At 35.7% G+C, this 18119-nt stretch overlaps 1 protein-coding gene across 1 annotated transcript in view; it reads right to left on the bottom strand.

The window, feature by feature from the left end:
* Ndst4 (N-deacetylase and N-sulfotransferase 4) overlaps positions 1 to 18119 on the bottom strand; it is a 322264-nt gene that overhangs the window by 181975 nt on the left and 122170 nt on the right. The gene's annotated exons all lie outside the window — the stretch shown is intronic.

Genomic DNA, 18119 nt, shown 5'->3' with positions numbered 1-18119 from the left:
GAGGCCAGCAAATGGTAGCATACACCTTTAGTCCTATTATTTGGGAGTCAGAGATCCATTCGGATCTCTGTGAGTTCAAGCCACACTGGAAACAGCCAGGCAGGGTGATACACACCATTAATCCCAGCACTTGAGATCACATGTCTTGCTTGGGAAAGACATGTACCTTTAATCTCAGGAAGTAATGACAGGAAGCAAAAAGGTATACAAGGTGTGAGGACCAAGAACTAGAGGCTTTTAAGATTTTAGGCTTTTAACAGCAGCTCAGTTGAGATCCATTCAGATGAGAACTCAGAGGCTTCCACTTTGAGGAAACAAGACTGGCTGAGAAGTTGGAGGGGTGAGGTTACCTGTGGCTTGTTCTGCTTCTCTGATTTTTCAGAATTCACCCCAATACCTGGATCTCAGGTTTTCTAGTAATAAGATCCTTTAAGATTTGGGACTCAGTGACTACGAGACTCAATTACTCTCTCAGCTGTACCCTTATCTTTAGTTTACCCAGGTCATTCAAACTATCACAGAGCCTCCCTCTCTGAATTTGTTTCCTTCTTTTCTGTTAATATTTCTCAGTCATAAATTTGACAAAGCATCTACAGTAATCAGCTTCTATAAAGAAATTATTTTAGCTATGCTTTTATAGGTTAAATCTGTAAATTGTTGGCCTGGTAACATAGGTCTCTAGTGATATAGTACATAGTAGCTGTCCTTCCTAGGGGATAAAAATCAAAGAAAGATATGGAAAAGGACTAAAGTCCACCTCCCCTTTTCTGAACAGGTCATCCTTTAAAGCTTACACTAGCTCACAGGAACCTAAACTGAGGACCAAACCATTAAAACACAGGCCTTTGGGAAAATTTTAAACCCAGTTACCTATATGACTGACTATAAATTTGAATTAAATAAGTAAACTTGAACAAAATGCAAATTCACTATGACCTTTGAAGTAGTACTATTTAAGTCCTTGGCATTCTCCTTTCTAAAGCTGATTCCTCCAAGACTTATCTTTAATCCTAGTATTTAATTAACTCTAAGATTTTTACTCCAAGTTTTCACCATGGTCTACAATAACTTGAATTGTAAAAATATAAATATATTGTAACTTTAGTGGTTATCATTTGCAATGGCTAACATACTAAGAATTTTTAAATAATATATTAACAGATTGGTGGTAATTATTTTACAATAGTAGTTGAGTAATCAATTAATACTAAGATTACACTGGTTTATAGCTAAGATTTTTCTTGGGATGGTCAGTGAAAACTTAATGAATTAAAGTGCAGCTTCAGCAATAATAAATCAAATAGGGAGAGAGAGAAATCATACATATACAACTGAAAGAACAAAGCCTGTCTATTATTATGTGACAATGGCCATTGGGTATCTCCAAACGCACCAGACATTACCATGAGGATCTGGAGTTTCCTGGATTAGGGTCGTTTGTGTGTTAGGCAAGAACTTTAATATGTAATTTATGTTTCTGCAAATTTCAGCTTCCATGGAAGAGGGTGATGTATGCCTACTGTATATAGACACTCCAGAGAAGATACAATCCAGTCACCATCTTTGGAGTTGGTTGGAGATATGGAACACATTATCACCTATATTGGATTGACATAGACAATTGTACATAAAAAGTTAGTCAACGAAAGACTCCTTAACAAGAAATTAGGCTCTGCCAGCTGTGTTTCATAAGTTAGAGTGTCTGTGAAGCCGGATAGTACTATAAAAATGCTTAAGGAACACTGTATTATACATATTTTTGAAGGTTGCTAATGACATTAATATAATGGAGATGACTGGCAGTAAAAAAAGAAAATCCTAAAGTTCATGTAGTTTACCTTTTCTTTAAACTCTCAGAGAGGAGCACCAATCATACCTGCTCAAATTTGTGAAGTAGTATTTTAGGAAACAAAGTCAAATCATTAAGTGACTGTCTACTGCTTAGGGCAGAGGTGTTTTCAGAGTCTGTACCAACTTCTCTTGGAATATGGCTTAGTCTTAATTGTTCAGTGCAAAGCAAAAGAAATATAACTCTACAGAGTCAGTCACACAATCACTTAGCTGTCTGAAAATGATCTATACAAGAGGTACATTTTCCCTTTTTCTGAGATGTGCTATCTCAAAAGATCCTCAGATCAAGATCAATTTCTTAATATTATAGAACCCTTTGAATACGTTAAGAAAATTATACTCTTGATAAATATAATACTATACTAACTTGGGAAATCTTTTTTCTTACTTAAAATTAAAAATATCTATTAAGTTCTTTTTGTTGAAAACAAAACTATATTCTGAATTGGTTTAGTGGGTAAGAGAACTTGCAGATCTTTCAGAGGACTTGGGATCCAATTCAGAACCCTGTGGTGGCACATAGCTACCTATAATTCCAATTCTAGAGCATCTGACCCTCATTTCTGATTTGAAAGGCACCAGGCACACATAAGCTATATATACACACATCCAGTGAGAAAAACTCTAAGATAAATAAATATAGAAAGCTTTTTAAAAAGTATACATATGTAATTTCCTTTTATTGAAAATACATATTTTTCTTACATAATATATCCTGATAAATTTCCCCTCTACTCTTCCCAGTTCCTTCCCACCTCCCTTCCCATACAGATCTACCCCTTTTCTCTTTCTCATTAGAAAAGACAACTGGTTTCTAAGGGATTAGAATAAAAGAAGATAAAACAAAAACTAACACATCCAAATAGGACAAAACAAACAGAAGGAAAAGAGCCCAAGAAAAGGCACAGGAAACAGACACAGATGCAGAGACCCACTCGTTCTCACACTCTGGAATCGCATAAAAACACTAAACTGGAAGCCATAATATATATCCAAAGGACCTGTGGGGTAAAAAGAGAGAAAAAATATATAAATAAAATAAAAAATTTAAAAAATAGATAAAATTTTTGAAAAAATGTCCTGATACGTGATTATGAAACAAGGACCTCCCAAGGATGCCACTGAGATCATTTTCTGTTGGCCATCTAAAATGTATGCTTATGCATAAAGTTCAGTTTATATTTTATGCCTTTAAGACTGCAGGGCTCTGGAGCAGCTACCTCTTCAACTTCCAAATATGGTTATGCACCGTTGGGAGGACTATATCTGCTCTTGTTCATGGGGGTGTTTTTTTCTATTTCTTTCTCAGTATAGGGTGGACTTACTGTAACATCTGCCACCATGAAAACCTTCAAAATTTCCTGATTGCTCTCTCTTATTTCATCTATAGAAACATTCCTTGCTCATATGCTGATTATAAATGTTTTTAGTGGCATGGTAGTCAGTTGTTAGTTACATGTATTATTAGGTCATTAAATTCTTCTTTAACTATAATTAATTCCAAAATGTTTCTTGAGCACACAAAGTATACCTTCTATGCTCATCTTAATGAAACATTCTACACATACATGGATGCACTGTGAGAGCTTCAGAACTTTGTGGCCTACTTTAAGGGTCTTGCACTATGATGACAAAACTCACAGACCTCTGGTATGATTTCATATCTGATTGTCCTCTGAAAGTGCTACTAAATATGTCTAGAACCACAGAGGAATTCTGTAGATGATAGGTATTTGAAAGTTTAATTTGAAACACTATTTTCCTGCTGCATTATTCAAGATGAAAAAAAAATATCTTCCAATTCTTGCCATCATTCTCCAATCCTGGTTCCAAAACCACAAAGGATACACAGCTGATGATGGAGTTAGCTATGTGTAGATAGGTAGCAAACGACTGTTATGCTACCAGTGGTTCTAATAAAAGTAACCTTAAATACCAACATGTATTCACATATTTTATATCATACTTAGGATAGGTGGTATGATAATAATTACATGCTTTCATTTGGTTTATTTATTTGTTTTCTTTTAAGACTGAGTCTCAGTTTGTGCACTAGGGTGGCCTCAAACTCCATATTTAGCCCAGGCTGATCTTGAAGTCATAGCAACCCTGCCTTAGAGTGCTGGCACTGCAGGCATCTGTCACTGTACCTACTATAAACATGCAACAGATAATGTGGTGGCTAAATCTGTCTTGCTTTTGAATAGGAATGATATCTATTTTTAAATATAGTTTGGACTAACATAAGTAAATGGGAGGAATCTATTAAAATGTTTGTTATTATCATGAGTATCTAGTCTATTATATTGTAAATATAATGAAATTTTTAAACTATTTTGTTAATAGCAACCTAGCTTGGATAAAAAGATTAGAAATATCAAATTAAGCATTTTAAACAATTACCTGTAAGAAGTTAGAAAAGAAATAAACTTTATCACTTATGATTGAATTGCCAACAGAACTATCACTGGAGAAGTTCTAATTTCTTCATTACTGTGGCATAAACTCAGTGTTTAAAAGCTACAAGCTTACCCAGAGGCTTAACAAAAACTCATTTGTAAATAAGCATGTTTAGTTACAGGGTCAAAATCAAACTTAACTAAACATCGCTGCCATCTCTTCCTTCAGGAATTGCACTTCTACAAGCATTTATTAGGGTCCCTTCCAAGCAGCCTTCTCAATCCAGCTAGAATTCTCCTCCCTGTAAAACATACATACCTACTTGTTTACTGAGGCTTGTCTATTCTGCATATGAAACTGTTTCTGCTCCTTGTTTTCATAAAGATATATCATGGTCATTTGAGGGCAAACTAAATAAATATTTACATATTTATTTTAAAATAACATTACATTTTTTGAAAAAATTCTTATGATACAAAATTAAATATTTGACAAGAATATATTCACATACATGTATCTTTACATTTGTTTCTAAGACTCATTCCCAAAGGCTACCAAGTTGCGACTGACTTTGTGTATATTTGAGGCACTGGGGTTTATTTATTGTTTAAGCTCAAATAGAGTAGAATTTTCTCATTATTCTGCCAGCAGGAAAAAGATAACAAGCACTTCTACTTTTTTTCTATGAATATGAAAAGACTTCTTTATGTACACACAGCCATGATTATTATAGAAACTAAAGCACAAATCCAAATGTAGTGTATTTTAAGATGGGGATTTTCATGCATATGGTAGACTAATTACCTTCTGCCTTTCTTCCTTACCAAAACAAACAAACAAAAAAAACCAACAAAACAACAACAACAACAACAAAAAAAAAGGTGATCATGTGGGATCTTCCTGTCACTCCTAACGCTACATCCCATCAAATAACAAACATTGCTATTTGCAGCCTAATTACTATGCATGCTTATAACAAAACAGACTCTATCACCTGATTACCACTGACTCCCAGTAGGTGAGTTTGGTCAGATGCTCACACAGGAGAAAAACAAAAGCAAAGGTATTAAAGGTAATGGCATCCAGTCCTGCTTTTGTCTTCTCTAAGCAAAAGCAACACTGAGAATATTCCCATGTGCATGCTGTCCTTTTCTGTGACTTGTTCTATCCACTTCTAGTTGTATGTTCTTACTTAGATGTTATTATTTAAACACGAATTTCAAAGAGATGAAGCATAACATCACTGTACTTATATATTCAAATGACCTTTAAATTGCTGATATTATCTATCTGTTCTATGCATTGTAGATACTGCAGCTTTGGACACTAACAAAAAAGTCCTTCACTTAGGAGTCTCCCTTCCAGAGGGTAATACAAATGGCAAACAAATGATCTAACATGCAGAAATGCTGAATGCAGTGGTTACGCCACAGGAGACTGCTGAGTGGGGAAATGATGTTCAGCTTTCACATCTTCATGTTTGGTGAGTTTTTGAAGAATTGACTGGATGAGTCCAAATAGAGAAGGGGAAACACTGTAAAGAGAAAGAAAACTTCTCCAGTTGAGAAATAAGAGTAGTAGAGTTTATACGAATCAGCAGAAAAGTGATATAATCTTGAGTACAATTTAAAGATCATGGTTTTAAGGACTCCAGCTGTCAAAGGATGATTTGAGAGCAGGTCAGGTTGTGAGACAGATGAATGTGGTGTGTGATGATCCCTAGACTAATTTACAGGACTCAGAATAATTAATTAATTAGGACTCAGAATAGCTTTGTTTGTAAACTTCCACCATCCTTTATTGTCCCAGAATTCTTTTTCTTCAAGATCCCTAGGGCCAGGCAGTGGTGGCACATGCCTTTAATCCCAGCACTCAAGAGGCAGAGTCAGGCAGATCTCTGTGAGTTTGAGGCCAGCCTGAGCTACACAGAGTGAGATCCAGGACAGGTACCAAAACTACTCGGAAAAACACTGTCTCCAAAAATTAAAAAAAAAAAAAAAAAAAAAAGATCCCAGGACATCATTTGGGGAGTTAGCTTTAGCAACATAAAGCAGGTGTTCCTAATCTATTAAACTAATTTTGTTTATCTTTTCTGTCTTTGTTTCATGAGAACTGAAATCTTTTGTTTTATATGATTAGTATTCATTAATAAAAATAAGTATAATGATTAAAAGATAAATAAAAGAGGGAAAATTCCAAAAAGAAGTATATGAAGTGAAATATGGTCCAAACATGGTGGTGGCGCATGCCTTTAATCCCAGCTCTCAGAAGACAGAGGCAGGTGGATCTCAGTGAGTCCAAGGCCAACCTGGTCTACAAAGAGTTCCAGAGCAGCTGGGCTGTTATATAAGAAATCATGTATCAAAAACTCATATCAAAAATCCCCCTCATTATTAGAAATAATTTTATTTACAGACTATGATGTATAATCAAGCTTTAAAAGAATGTCAAATATTATCTGAACGGGGTAAAAATTCTGTTAATTTACTGACTGTAACACTTAGTGTGTGGCAATAAAGCCAGCGCTAGAGCTTACAGCATGAGTTTCTCCATTCTGCATAAAGGAAGCCCTTTAATATTCTCTTAAGGTATTTCTTACCTGCATGACACTCCATCAGCTCGGGAGATAGCACACTCACTGCTCTCTTAGTGCACATATCTCTCACTGTGGTAGTGGGTGCAAGAGAAGCAGCCTGATAGCCTGCACTCCATACTCCTTCACACCAATATCTACAATTACCCTTGGAGGTTTTCCATCATCTTTATTCTTATAACTATTGCACCTGTTAATCAACACATATATTTTTCTATAATATCGTGTTAATTACTGACATACCACACATTTACGTAATATATTTTTTGGGACAATTTCCGTGGCAACATTTCATGGCTAATAGGAAGCAATTTGCTTTCTTTTATTAACTGCATTAAAACTTCATGCCCTAGACATCACCGACGGTAAACATTTGATTCTGCTCAAATTTAATGCGCTGAGGCATTTTGCTGTGCTGTATTAGGTTTATTTATGTGCTGTGTTCTGCATTGTTAGCTGCTAATGAGACTTCAACTCTTATTGCTCTAAGGCCTGAACACTAACCTCATTTTAATGAGTTCATTATTTGCTGTCTTCTGAAAGGAAGACAACAAATTTTCCTTTTAATTAAAGGTCAAAACACCTCTGGCAAAGAAAAGGGAAGAGGTTATCCAACCTTCTAGAAGCTGAGCGATAGCTCTTTCAGTTTTTTGAGCTAAGCAAAATCAGTGTGGACTAGGGTAGACTGTGATATTTTTCAAGAATATAGACAGTTCATCAATCTCTAGGGACCCAAGTGCAGGTAAATTGAGGACAAATGAAAACACTACAACATGATACCCAGTGTGCTAAGTCTTTGTAAAAAATGAAAGTCAGCCAAAGTAATTAAAGAGACTTTACTCTTTACCAAAAAAGGGCCATGTGGATCAATACCACTGCAGGAGAAAGATTGCTATTTGCATGACAAATGAGTTATGAAGTAGAGAGAACATATGCAATATTAATTCAGATGAGAAAAATTATTTTGACTATTTTATCATAGAAAGTGAAGCAAAGGTAAATCATTTTTTAAGGAAACTGATTTTAAGTAATGTAAAACTATATGAATCCAGTAAGAATATATACTTGGATGAAATAAACTTTTAAGCAGAATCACTGTGGGGATATTACAGGTCCCATACAATTCTAACTCCAGGAGAAACCTGAAATGTCAGCAACATAGAACATATCACAGGAGGAGGCATGAGCCAGTTAATGATGGAAATTTTAATAGAAATAGAATCAATAAATATGAGCATAATAATCTGGTGGGTTGTTTTTATTTTAGATATTTAGGTGATTTCATTAAAAATGAAACTTTATTTTTGTGATGACATATGATATATGTGATTTACATGAGTAATGTGATGCTTTTATGTTATGTTCTAGTTAAGATTTAGTTTCTGGGGTGATGGGAGTTGAACCCAGGTTCTCCTAGGCAAACATTCTGCCCCTGAACTGTACTAGAAACCCACGATTCAAATCATTAGCAATAATGCTTGAATGTTTTTACAAAAAAAGGGGGCAAAATTAACACACAGAATGCTTATGAATCCAATACTTACTGCACTCTACATACATTAGTGGGGACCCTTGTCATAATTGCTAAGAAGTGTTGATGCATGCTTAGGGTCCTTAACTTTAGTCCTTTCTTTTTCTAATGTCACTTTTCTGTCACAGGTCTCAGATACCACTTTACAGTAAGTTGTTACACCTCCTCTGGCAAGTCCTAGATGCGAAATTTGTGGCAAAAAATAAAAAAAAATATAGCAATATTAGAATTATAGCAAAAAATAGTAGAAATGACAAAGTTGTTGTGAACACTCCAGTTTCCAACACCTTTTCACCTTCCCTATTCCCATTTTTCAATATATTGGCATATTGAACAAATGACACAGGCATATTGATATTATTATCCTCATTAACCAATGTCCACAATTTAATTGAAAATGTATTGTGCTGTATATTTATAGATTTGAGTAAGTGTTTAAGGTCATCCACCATTTTTTCTTCACTCCAAATATAAAGAAAATAGAGACTAGAATTTATCTATAACCTGAACTTCACTGAGCCATACTCTTTGCAGCAACTGTCTTTTTGTTTTGTTTGAAGGTGGCCTTTTAAAAGTATCATTTAGTAGAATTATTTAGTATTGTATTGACTTCTTATACTTAGAAATATTTATTACAGGTCTCTTTACTCTTTTCGTTGCTGGATGGCTCATTTCTTTTTATCACAGAGCAACATTCATTGTCTGGATGAACCTTAGTTTTCTTTGTATCCATTCATCTCTTGAAGGACATCTGGGTTACTTTCCAGTCCTGGTAATTCTGAAGAAATCTGCTATAAACATTTATATGCAAGCATTTATATGGACATAAATTCCCAACTCACTTGGGCAAATACCAAGGAATGTATATCTAGATTGTATAATGAGGCTATGTTTAGCTTTGTAAGAATCATACAATCTGTCTTCCAAAATAAATAAGGTTGATTGTTCTACATGCAAAGGGAATAATTCTTTGTAGACTAACAACAAAACAAAATAAAACTGACTAAAAGACAACATATGGGGATATAATGAAATAGAGTGGACAAGGATACTTGTACTATACAAATTATGGACAGAGTAAGGTAAAATGAAGTGCAATGTACAGAGATTTCGTGTGTGTGTGTGTGTGTGTGTGTGTGTGTGTGTGCGCATGTGTGCACACACACACACATTCATGCATGTGTATGTTCACATCTATCTACCATGGCATTCAAGCAGAGGTCAGAAGACAGCTGGGAGTGTCAGATCTCTCTTTTGATCATGTGGAATCCAGGGATGGATGGCATCAAGTGTACCGACATGAACCTTTCCTGACTGAGCCATCTTTTCAGCCCATGTGCTAGGATACTTTAAGAACAGAAAACAAATTTGAGTTTTATGCATGGACATTAATTCTATATATCTCTAACACAAAAGTAATTTAATGCTAATTTTATAATAAAAGTGTACTCATTTGTAATATTAATAATTCTGATGATCTAGGCCTGTGACCTCATAGCAACCAAACAAATATTTTGTGAATTGTCTCTAAGACATGGCTATTAATTTTGTACATCATGTACTTGTTTTGCTATAAGTACTTGTGTCATTATCACATTATACAAAATGGAAGTGAACAAATGAAAAATACTAAATCCTTTTATTAACAGCATACTACCTGCTTAGTGCTAATGTGGATTATACCTTAGCTGAACAAAGCATGAGTGGATCTATCATCTTTCACTTTTTATCTTTGAAATCTCAAATGCAGCTTGACTGACAAAGTCTGCACCATAGACCTGGAAAAACCCAGATGGGCTATTTTCTGGCTTTCTTTTCTACAGGTGTGTGTTCCTTTGTAATGAAGTTATCATTACCATGCTTAATCATTAGTGTATTTGGAGGAAGAGATTTTAAACTACTTTCTTCTTTTGAGAAGGCTAATTTAATCAAACTAGTTCTTGAAGCCTTAAATGCCTTTAGCCTGCTTAATAAACTACAATATGTAGCAATTACCTGAAAGGGAAGCTTTGCAGGAGGTTGTCACTGTCGAGCCTAGTTACTGTGATGCTCCCACATTCACTTCTTCATAATGCTGCTCATACCGTCTCTTATGAGAGATTACGTGACATTAAAATCTAGTGGACCATCATTATTCATCCATTCTAAATATTATTTCAGGCAACACTATTTTCGTTGTTTTTTTTGCTGAACATTAATCAACATCCCAATACTTTGTTTCTGTATTCCCATAATTTTTCTTATATTCAAACTATATTGAAGTAGCACATGCATCTTAGTTATTTTTCTGTTGCTGTGATAAACTGCTCTGACAAAAGCAACATAGTCGAGTGAGCATTTGTATTGGCTTCATGTTCCAAAGGGCATAGCACAGCCCATCACGGCAGGCTGTGAAGACATAGCTGTGTGCAGGGAAGTCATAGTTGCAGGAGCCGACTGTATATATTGCATTCACAATAAGGAAGCAGAACTCAAACGGGAAGTATAGCTGCATTATGAAGACCAGGGCTTGCCCCTTAGTGATGCATTTCTTCCAGCAACACTCTACCTCTTAAAGATGCCATAACTGTGTGAAGCAATGCCATCAGCTGGGGACCATGAGTTCCATCATGGGAACCTACAGGATACATTGCATTATCAAACCACAATGACATACTGGAACTCTTTCAAACAGTCCATGCTACAATGAAGTTAGGAGCTCAGCTGTGTCGAATTATTAAGCTGTACCACTTAGACTTTTTGTTCCCTTGATTCCTTCATTTCCTCATGTGTAAAATGTAGAATTAATAACACTCAGAAAATTATTGGCAGGAAAACCTGAATATATTCTGCTCCCAAAGGAGCATATTATGAATAATATGTGTTGCACAATGAATCTCAATAGGTGTATCTTGTTACTATTAGGTAAGGAATTCATCTGAAGTCAGGAATAATCTATATTTTTGAGTAATATTAATTCTGGGAAAAATATTGCACATCTATGCCTCAGCTATTTGCCTTTACCACAAGTCTCTTAGTCAGTCATTACTATCAAAACTTTTATGGAGAGTGTTTACTATGTCAGCTGGTGATTAATTTTTTATGTATATTAAAACCTTCCCTTTTTGCTCAAGATAATTATAATGTTATAAAATACATTTAATATAAGTTAATATGCTTATTGTTATTTTAATGAAGTAGTCCAATGTCCCTTTCCTGAAAGTGAACTCTTATAGGAGGTCTAGCATATTCTACATTTTAAATCTATAAGGGTCATGCTCCTTCATGTCATTCAATTGTCTGATTTCAACATTTTTAACTTGGCTAACAATATGTTTCTTGTTTTCTTACATGGAAAACTAGTATTTGGGTTTTTTTTTTTTGAAGTTGTGCTGATGGTTACATATGAATCCAGTTCCATATACCAAGCCTGAGCACATTACTTAGTAGCCTCCTCTGGATTTATTCAATGCTCTTTACTTTGATATGCATTTTCCTTATCTTCCACAGAACTTATATATTTTCTACCATTTAATCCACTTATTAAATATTAACTGTATCCAAGATCCTACAATGAAGGCATAAAACCCAGTCCCTTTCTCTTCCACTCCTTCCTTCACTTTTTCCTTTTCCTCCATCTCTTTCTCAACCCCCGCCCCCTTGCATACATTTCAGTGCTAAAACAGCAACTCTAACAAATGTGTAGAAATGGAGGTGGTCATGTTTGAAATTGGTAGAAATCACATACTAGGAGTTAGGTGCTCAACTTTTACATTCCCAGAGGAATGTATTTCCAGTGCAGCTGTAATTATTTCTAGCTACGAGAAGAATAGGAAATCAAATTCAGCTATGCATTATGTTTCCTTTGTTATTGAGCTATTATACCTAAACAGCTGAGACTATTGAGTTATAACATCATGGTATAAGAAGAATGATTTGAAGAAAAATGTCAGTTTGAGGAACATTTTGAGCTTCTGAAAAAACAAAAACAAAAACAACAACAACAACAAAAAACCCAAACAACCAACCAACCAAACAAAAAAATACCAATGCTGGTTTTTAAAGCTGTCATTTTACTGGTTAACTAACTAATCAACAAACAACAACTAACTAGACACATATGATGAATTAACCAACAAATGACAAGTGACTGGATAAAGTTGTCCAACTTTCAGAGATTTCTTTACTAACTGAAGAAAACCGGAGTGTGTCATCTGCTTTTCAGCATGAGGGATCTCTGAAATCCTATCTGATTGGTGACTACTGGGGTTTGTAGAAGTCAAAGTGGATATTGAGAAACGGTTTCTCCTTAAAATATAAAAGAAGCATTTTATTTTTTTCACTTTTTATGTTTTTACTTAGTCTGGATAATAATTAATAAATTTATTATAAAGTATCCTTTTAATTACACCCTGGATAGAAGCCAGAGCTGTTCTCTCACTCTCATGAGGACTGTAAACACCAAATTAGTGAATCAAATATTTATAATGGTATGCTGATACATATTTTAGTCCTTGTTAAGTGATAAGATCAATCCGAGTCTACACCACTGTCCTCTCTTCAATAAGTACTGCTACCTCTTCTATTTTCACTTAGAAGTAATGAAAACTGAAAGCATTCTGACATCTCTTTCATGCGAAAGGACTCATCATCACAAGGAGGACATTTTGCAGTGACTATAATTTTCATTTGAATATACACTGACATTATCCACATGTATAGACTCACATCTCCTATTTCAGTATTCTTCATCCAGACAACTATAATGAGAAAGTAGGTGATGTTAAAATATCCTGGTACATTTCTCCAAATTTTATTTGCAGAAATTTGCAAAAGAAAAATTTTAACTTTAATAGAATGCTTCTGTTTTTATTTCATGAGTTGCAAGTTTGAATTGTACAGATGTCTTTACAAATGTCTCTATAGTGAATTTTATGAAGTAAAATCATACTTCTTTTGGATATATTAAAATTATTTTACAGTAAAGATTTGAAGTAGGAACTTCAGTGGCTATCACTGTGTATTCTGAATCTTTGTATCCCATTTAAAAAATGATGGGAAAGACCCATTTCAAAGACTCTATAAAAGATGTGAATGAAAGAACCACCAAAAACCACTGATGTTAAGTCTGTGTTTTAGGAAATAAGAAATTGGAATGATTATAAGACTGATCAAATAGCAAGCCCAAATTAGATAAGTTAACACTGTCTGGTACTTAGTTAAATTTTAATAAGCTTGAAGGGTAGGGGTGGACCCTTCTTCATCATCAACAGTTTATAAAATCAAGGATTGAAACTATTGGAGTCTAGAGAATGATTATAGGCATTAGATCAGAGTCTAACTCAGACTCTGGGAGTAGTTGTGACATCCTAAAAACTGACTGCAAGGCTAATTTCTGTCTATCTCACCCTGGTTCAGGAGCTCTAAACATTACATGATTGCTATCTAGCAAAATTATTTACATAGCACTGCTCCCTCTTTTACGGGTCAGGATAAATGGACCTGTCAATCACCTGGACAATAAAATGTCTCTTGGGAAAGCTGTGTGATACAAAATTCCTAGAAATATAAAATCTGTCTCAGATGTATATTGGCACAATGGTCTCCCTGTCCAAGGTCTGTTCTCATCCTCCACAAATGCTCTGCCTGCAACAGTCCGTTTGGTCACTGTCTAGTCTCAGGTCCTGAGAGTGTTTGGCCCTTTGTTTACTGTCCACCCTCAGCCGTGGAGAGAGTTCTGCTTTGCCATGGCCTCTTTGGTCATTGTTCAGTCCATCCCTTCAGGGCAGCCAGTGTCTCTGTGTCTTATTTCAGTTTTCAGTGGCATTCACGAGGACAAGGCCACTAAAGAAAGGCAGGAGAAAAATCCTAATGACATCAGAATTCTGTTCTCCTGTTTTCTCATCCTTTTATTGTATTGTGTGGTTTTGATTCCATTTCTAACTGTACTTTTTGGGTCTAAAAACTTGTTTTCATGTTAAGAACACTTTTATAATTGTTATTTCACTTATATTTTTATTTTGAGATTATCATATTTACATTTCTCCCTTCCATTTCCTCTCTCCAAATCCTCTCATATACCCTTCCTTGCTTTCTTTCCAATTTGTGACTTTTTTCAATAATTGTTAGTACATGAATATGCTGTGGATAGCACTCTGTGTAAGTAAATAAAGTTCTGATTGGCCAGTGGCCAGGCAGGAAGTATAGGTGGGACAAGAGAGAAGAGAATTCTGGGAGGTGGGAGGCTGGGTGGAGAGAGACTGCCAGCCGCTGCCAGGAGAAGCAACATGTAAAGACACCAGTAAACCACAAGCCATGTGGCAAAGTATAGACCAACAGAAATGGGCTAAATATAAGAGTAAGAGCTACACAATGGTAGGCCTGAGCTAATGGCCAAGCAGTTTAAATAATATAAGTGTCTGTATGATTATTTTATACGTGGGTTGTGGGACTGTGGGGAATTGGTGGAACCTGGAGAGAAGCTCTCCAACTACATGAATATATGTATAAGTTTATACTTTAAAATAATAGGCATAGGTGAAAGGCCCTTTAAGAGTTGAGTTATCAACTCTCTGCTATTTTTTTTACTTACCATCATCTCAGGTATTTGCTCCTGGATCAGGCCTGGTTCCCCTGCCTATACCAGTCAGACAAGGTGATCATCTGGGAATCAAATAAACATCCCTCATTTTTATTATGACAAACTCCTTAGGTTATTTAAACAGGCCAATATTAAAAATCCAATTTTCATTCAGTAAGCATTCCTCCACTAGTTTAAATTGAGAACTCAAATTACTTGTCGGTGATCTTCTCTTTATTCAAGCTAAATTAGAAAATGACTCTGGAGAATTCCTCTTCCATGTGCTTATAGGTAGCTCATAGACCAAAACACAAAAGAAAGCCATGTTGTGAAAAAAAAATACTTGGTTTTACTCCACTGAAATCTAAAAAAAATCAATGATGCTTCAAGGTGTTGTATTGAACAGACACTTGAGGCACCTAAGGAGCTGCTGCTTGACCCAGCCATGTGTCCTTAGCTGGGTAATGTTTGTAGCATAGACAGAATCATGGACACCTGTTTATGTTCTTATATCTTCCTTCTTATCCAAGGTGACGTTGTGACTTGCTGGCTAGTAAATAAGATTTCATTGCTGAGTTGGGCTTTTGCATGCTTTGGATAATTTCCATTTTCACTACAGTTCTACCACCTACAAAGAATGTTCTTCCTTCTAACCAACCTATAAACACACAAATGCTTGGTGGTTTTCTTGATTATACTTTCAAAGACAATTACCTTGTTTTCCTTTTTATTTTCTTTCTGCTCCCCCTAAATATTAAGTCATTGGTAGAGGCCAAGGAGCTGAGACAAAGGGCAGAAGGAACATATGCTTCTTATATTCCTAAAGGAAGACTTGATCTGTGAAATAGGTGTTAACATTACCAACAGCTGATGAACCCATCTTGGCACAGTGTGGAGCATGTCAGTTTTCAGGTAGATTTTTTTCATTGTAGTTGAAAAATAATCTGCTAGATTGTTGTCTATCTAATCTGATATATAAGATAGTGTCTCACTCTGATGGCCAGGTTGCTGGGTTCAATCAATTTTCTTGTCTCCGTCTCCTGAGTTGCTGAGACAACAGACATGAACCATCACACTGGCTTTTGCCCAACTGCTCTGAATGCCAGCATAAATATTGCATCTATTCAGAGCTATGCTGGTGAGACTTGATATAGCAATTCTGGGGGGATATTTCTTTAGTTCTAACAAGACAGCAAGACTTTGCTTGGAAGGCATGTACATCATTGATCTTCATGTTTCCCACATGGCCAATCATACAAGATAAATTACTTTAACACAGGGAAGAAGGTCTTCAGTTGAAGTGACTATTTAACTCACTTAAAAAAAACAAAACAAACAAACAAACAAACAAACAAAAAACACAACTCCAAGAATCTGGTTTATAATAAAGTAATTCTGCAACTGGTGTTCTTTGTTACTTCTATTACAACCTTCAAAAAACCAAATTATGAGCTGAAGAGATGGCTCAGCAGGGAAAGACACTTGCTGAACTTGTTCTCTTGGACCCTCATAGAGAAGGAAAGAACTTACTCCTGATGGTTCACTCCTAACTTTTCAATGGGCACTGGGGCAATTGAATCATTCATTCATACATACATACATACATACATACATACATACATACATACATATAAACACACACTAACCTAAAAAACATATTCTAATGGGCAACTTGTTTCCTGGCTCTAAGTTTTAAACACTTGCTTATTTGGAAGAGGAATAGCATGTTTATTAGAAGTAATAGTCTACATTAGAAATATGTCATCTATGATGCATAGGATAATATGGTATGTTTCAATCGTCATCTGTGGTTATCCTCCATGGTAATAACTTTAAGTAGTGTGGTCAATGGAATTGATCAGCTTTGGACTGAAGTCCAATGCTTAAGAGACCTGGAAATTAATCATTTCCTACCACATCTTACCTCCCCTCTGCTTTCCGCTGTGTCTGCTAGTCTAAGAATTTTTGCAGCTGTCTATTAAACTTATGCTTGTTTTTGCTAAATAAAATAACAATGATTCCCACTACAACTTTCTGTGTGCAAAGCAAGTATCCTGCATCTGTATGTAGCTCATTCTGGGCATTGCCTTGGCTTTCATGCTGTAGATTTGACTGAGGCTTTAAGATCTTTCCTAATGGGAAGAGTCGCTTTTAGCTAGGGATACACATTGAAAATGGATTCCCCAAAGTGCAGGATTTGGAGCTCATGGCTCATACTGTGTGACCCCATTAACTGTTCCCTGGGTGTCAGGATTCTAGAGGAACACTTTTCCTCACCCCTGTTGAAGCCCACAGGGAAAACAGTATAAAGAAAAAGCACTGGGGAAAAGTCAAAGCAGTGTTCCCATGTAGGTGCTACATTTCAGCTTTCAGCTTCATTACTCCTGGACATAGCACCAAAATGACAGTGCTGATGGGTATGTGTGTGTGCAGTCTGACTGTCATTTCACAGCCAGAGAGCTTTCTTTTGTGGCTGACCACAAACTTTGATAATGTTTTAGAGCATTGTCTTCTTTAAAAGACCTACATGGAATACTACCTTTTGCTCTTCGGATGAATTTTATGGAATATTATTTTAACTATGTAAAGATGGGTTACATTTGTTTATGCTGCATTTGTTTATCTTATCTGCCTAAGGCACCTGATTGGTCTAATAAAAAGCTGAATGGACAATAGCTAGGCATTAGAGGGATAGGCGGGGCTGGCAAGAAGAGAGATTAAGTAGGGAGGAATCTAGGCTTGGGAAAAGAGAGAGAAAAGAACAAGGGAGAAAGAAAGGGAGCTACCCCAGGTCGGCTAGCCACAGAATAGGACATACAGAATGAAAGAAAGGTAAAAAGCCGCGAGGCAAAACATAGATGAGGAGAAATAGCTTAAATTAAGTTTTAAGAGCTAGTGAGACAAACATCAGATAAGGCTGAGCATTCATAACTAATAATAAGTCTCCATGTCATGATTTAGAAGAAAGACTGATGCACTTGAGTAGCTCTTATTGGGCAAGAAATCTCTCTCTGCTGCTGCATTTAAATATGGCCTAACATTTTCTGATGAGGTGTACCCCATTTACTAAGCTCCACAGGAAGGTATTGTTTGCTTGCTGGTCCAATATATATCTAAACTTTTGAGACTAATTGATATATAACTTGTTTATTTGCTATTGTAACTTAAACACTTGGAAAAATAAA

This window comes from Onychomys torridus, chromosome 6 (assembly GCF_903995425.1).
Source record: "Onychomys torridus chromosome 6, mOncTor1.1, whole genome shotgun sequence".
In the NCBI taxonomy this organism is placed as follows: Eukaryota; Metazoa; Chordata; class Mammalia; order Rodentia; family Cricetidae; genus Onychomys; species Onychomys torridus.
Note: the sequence above shows the minus strand (reverse complement) of the source record. Positions and strands in the feature narration are given on the sequence as shown.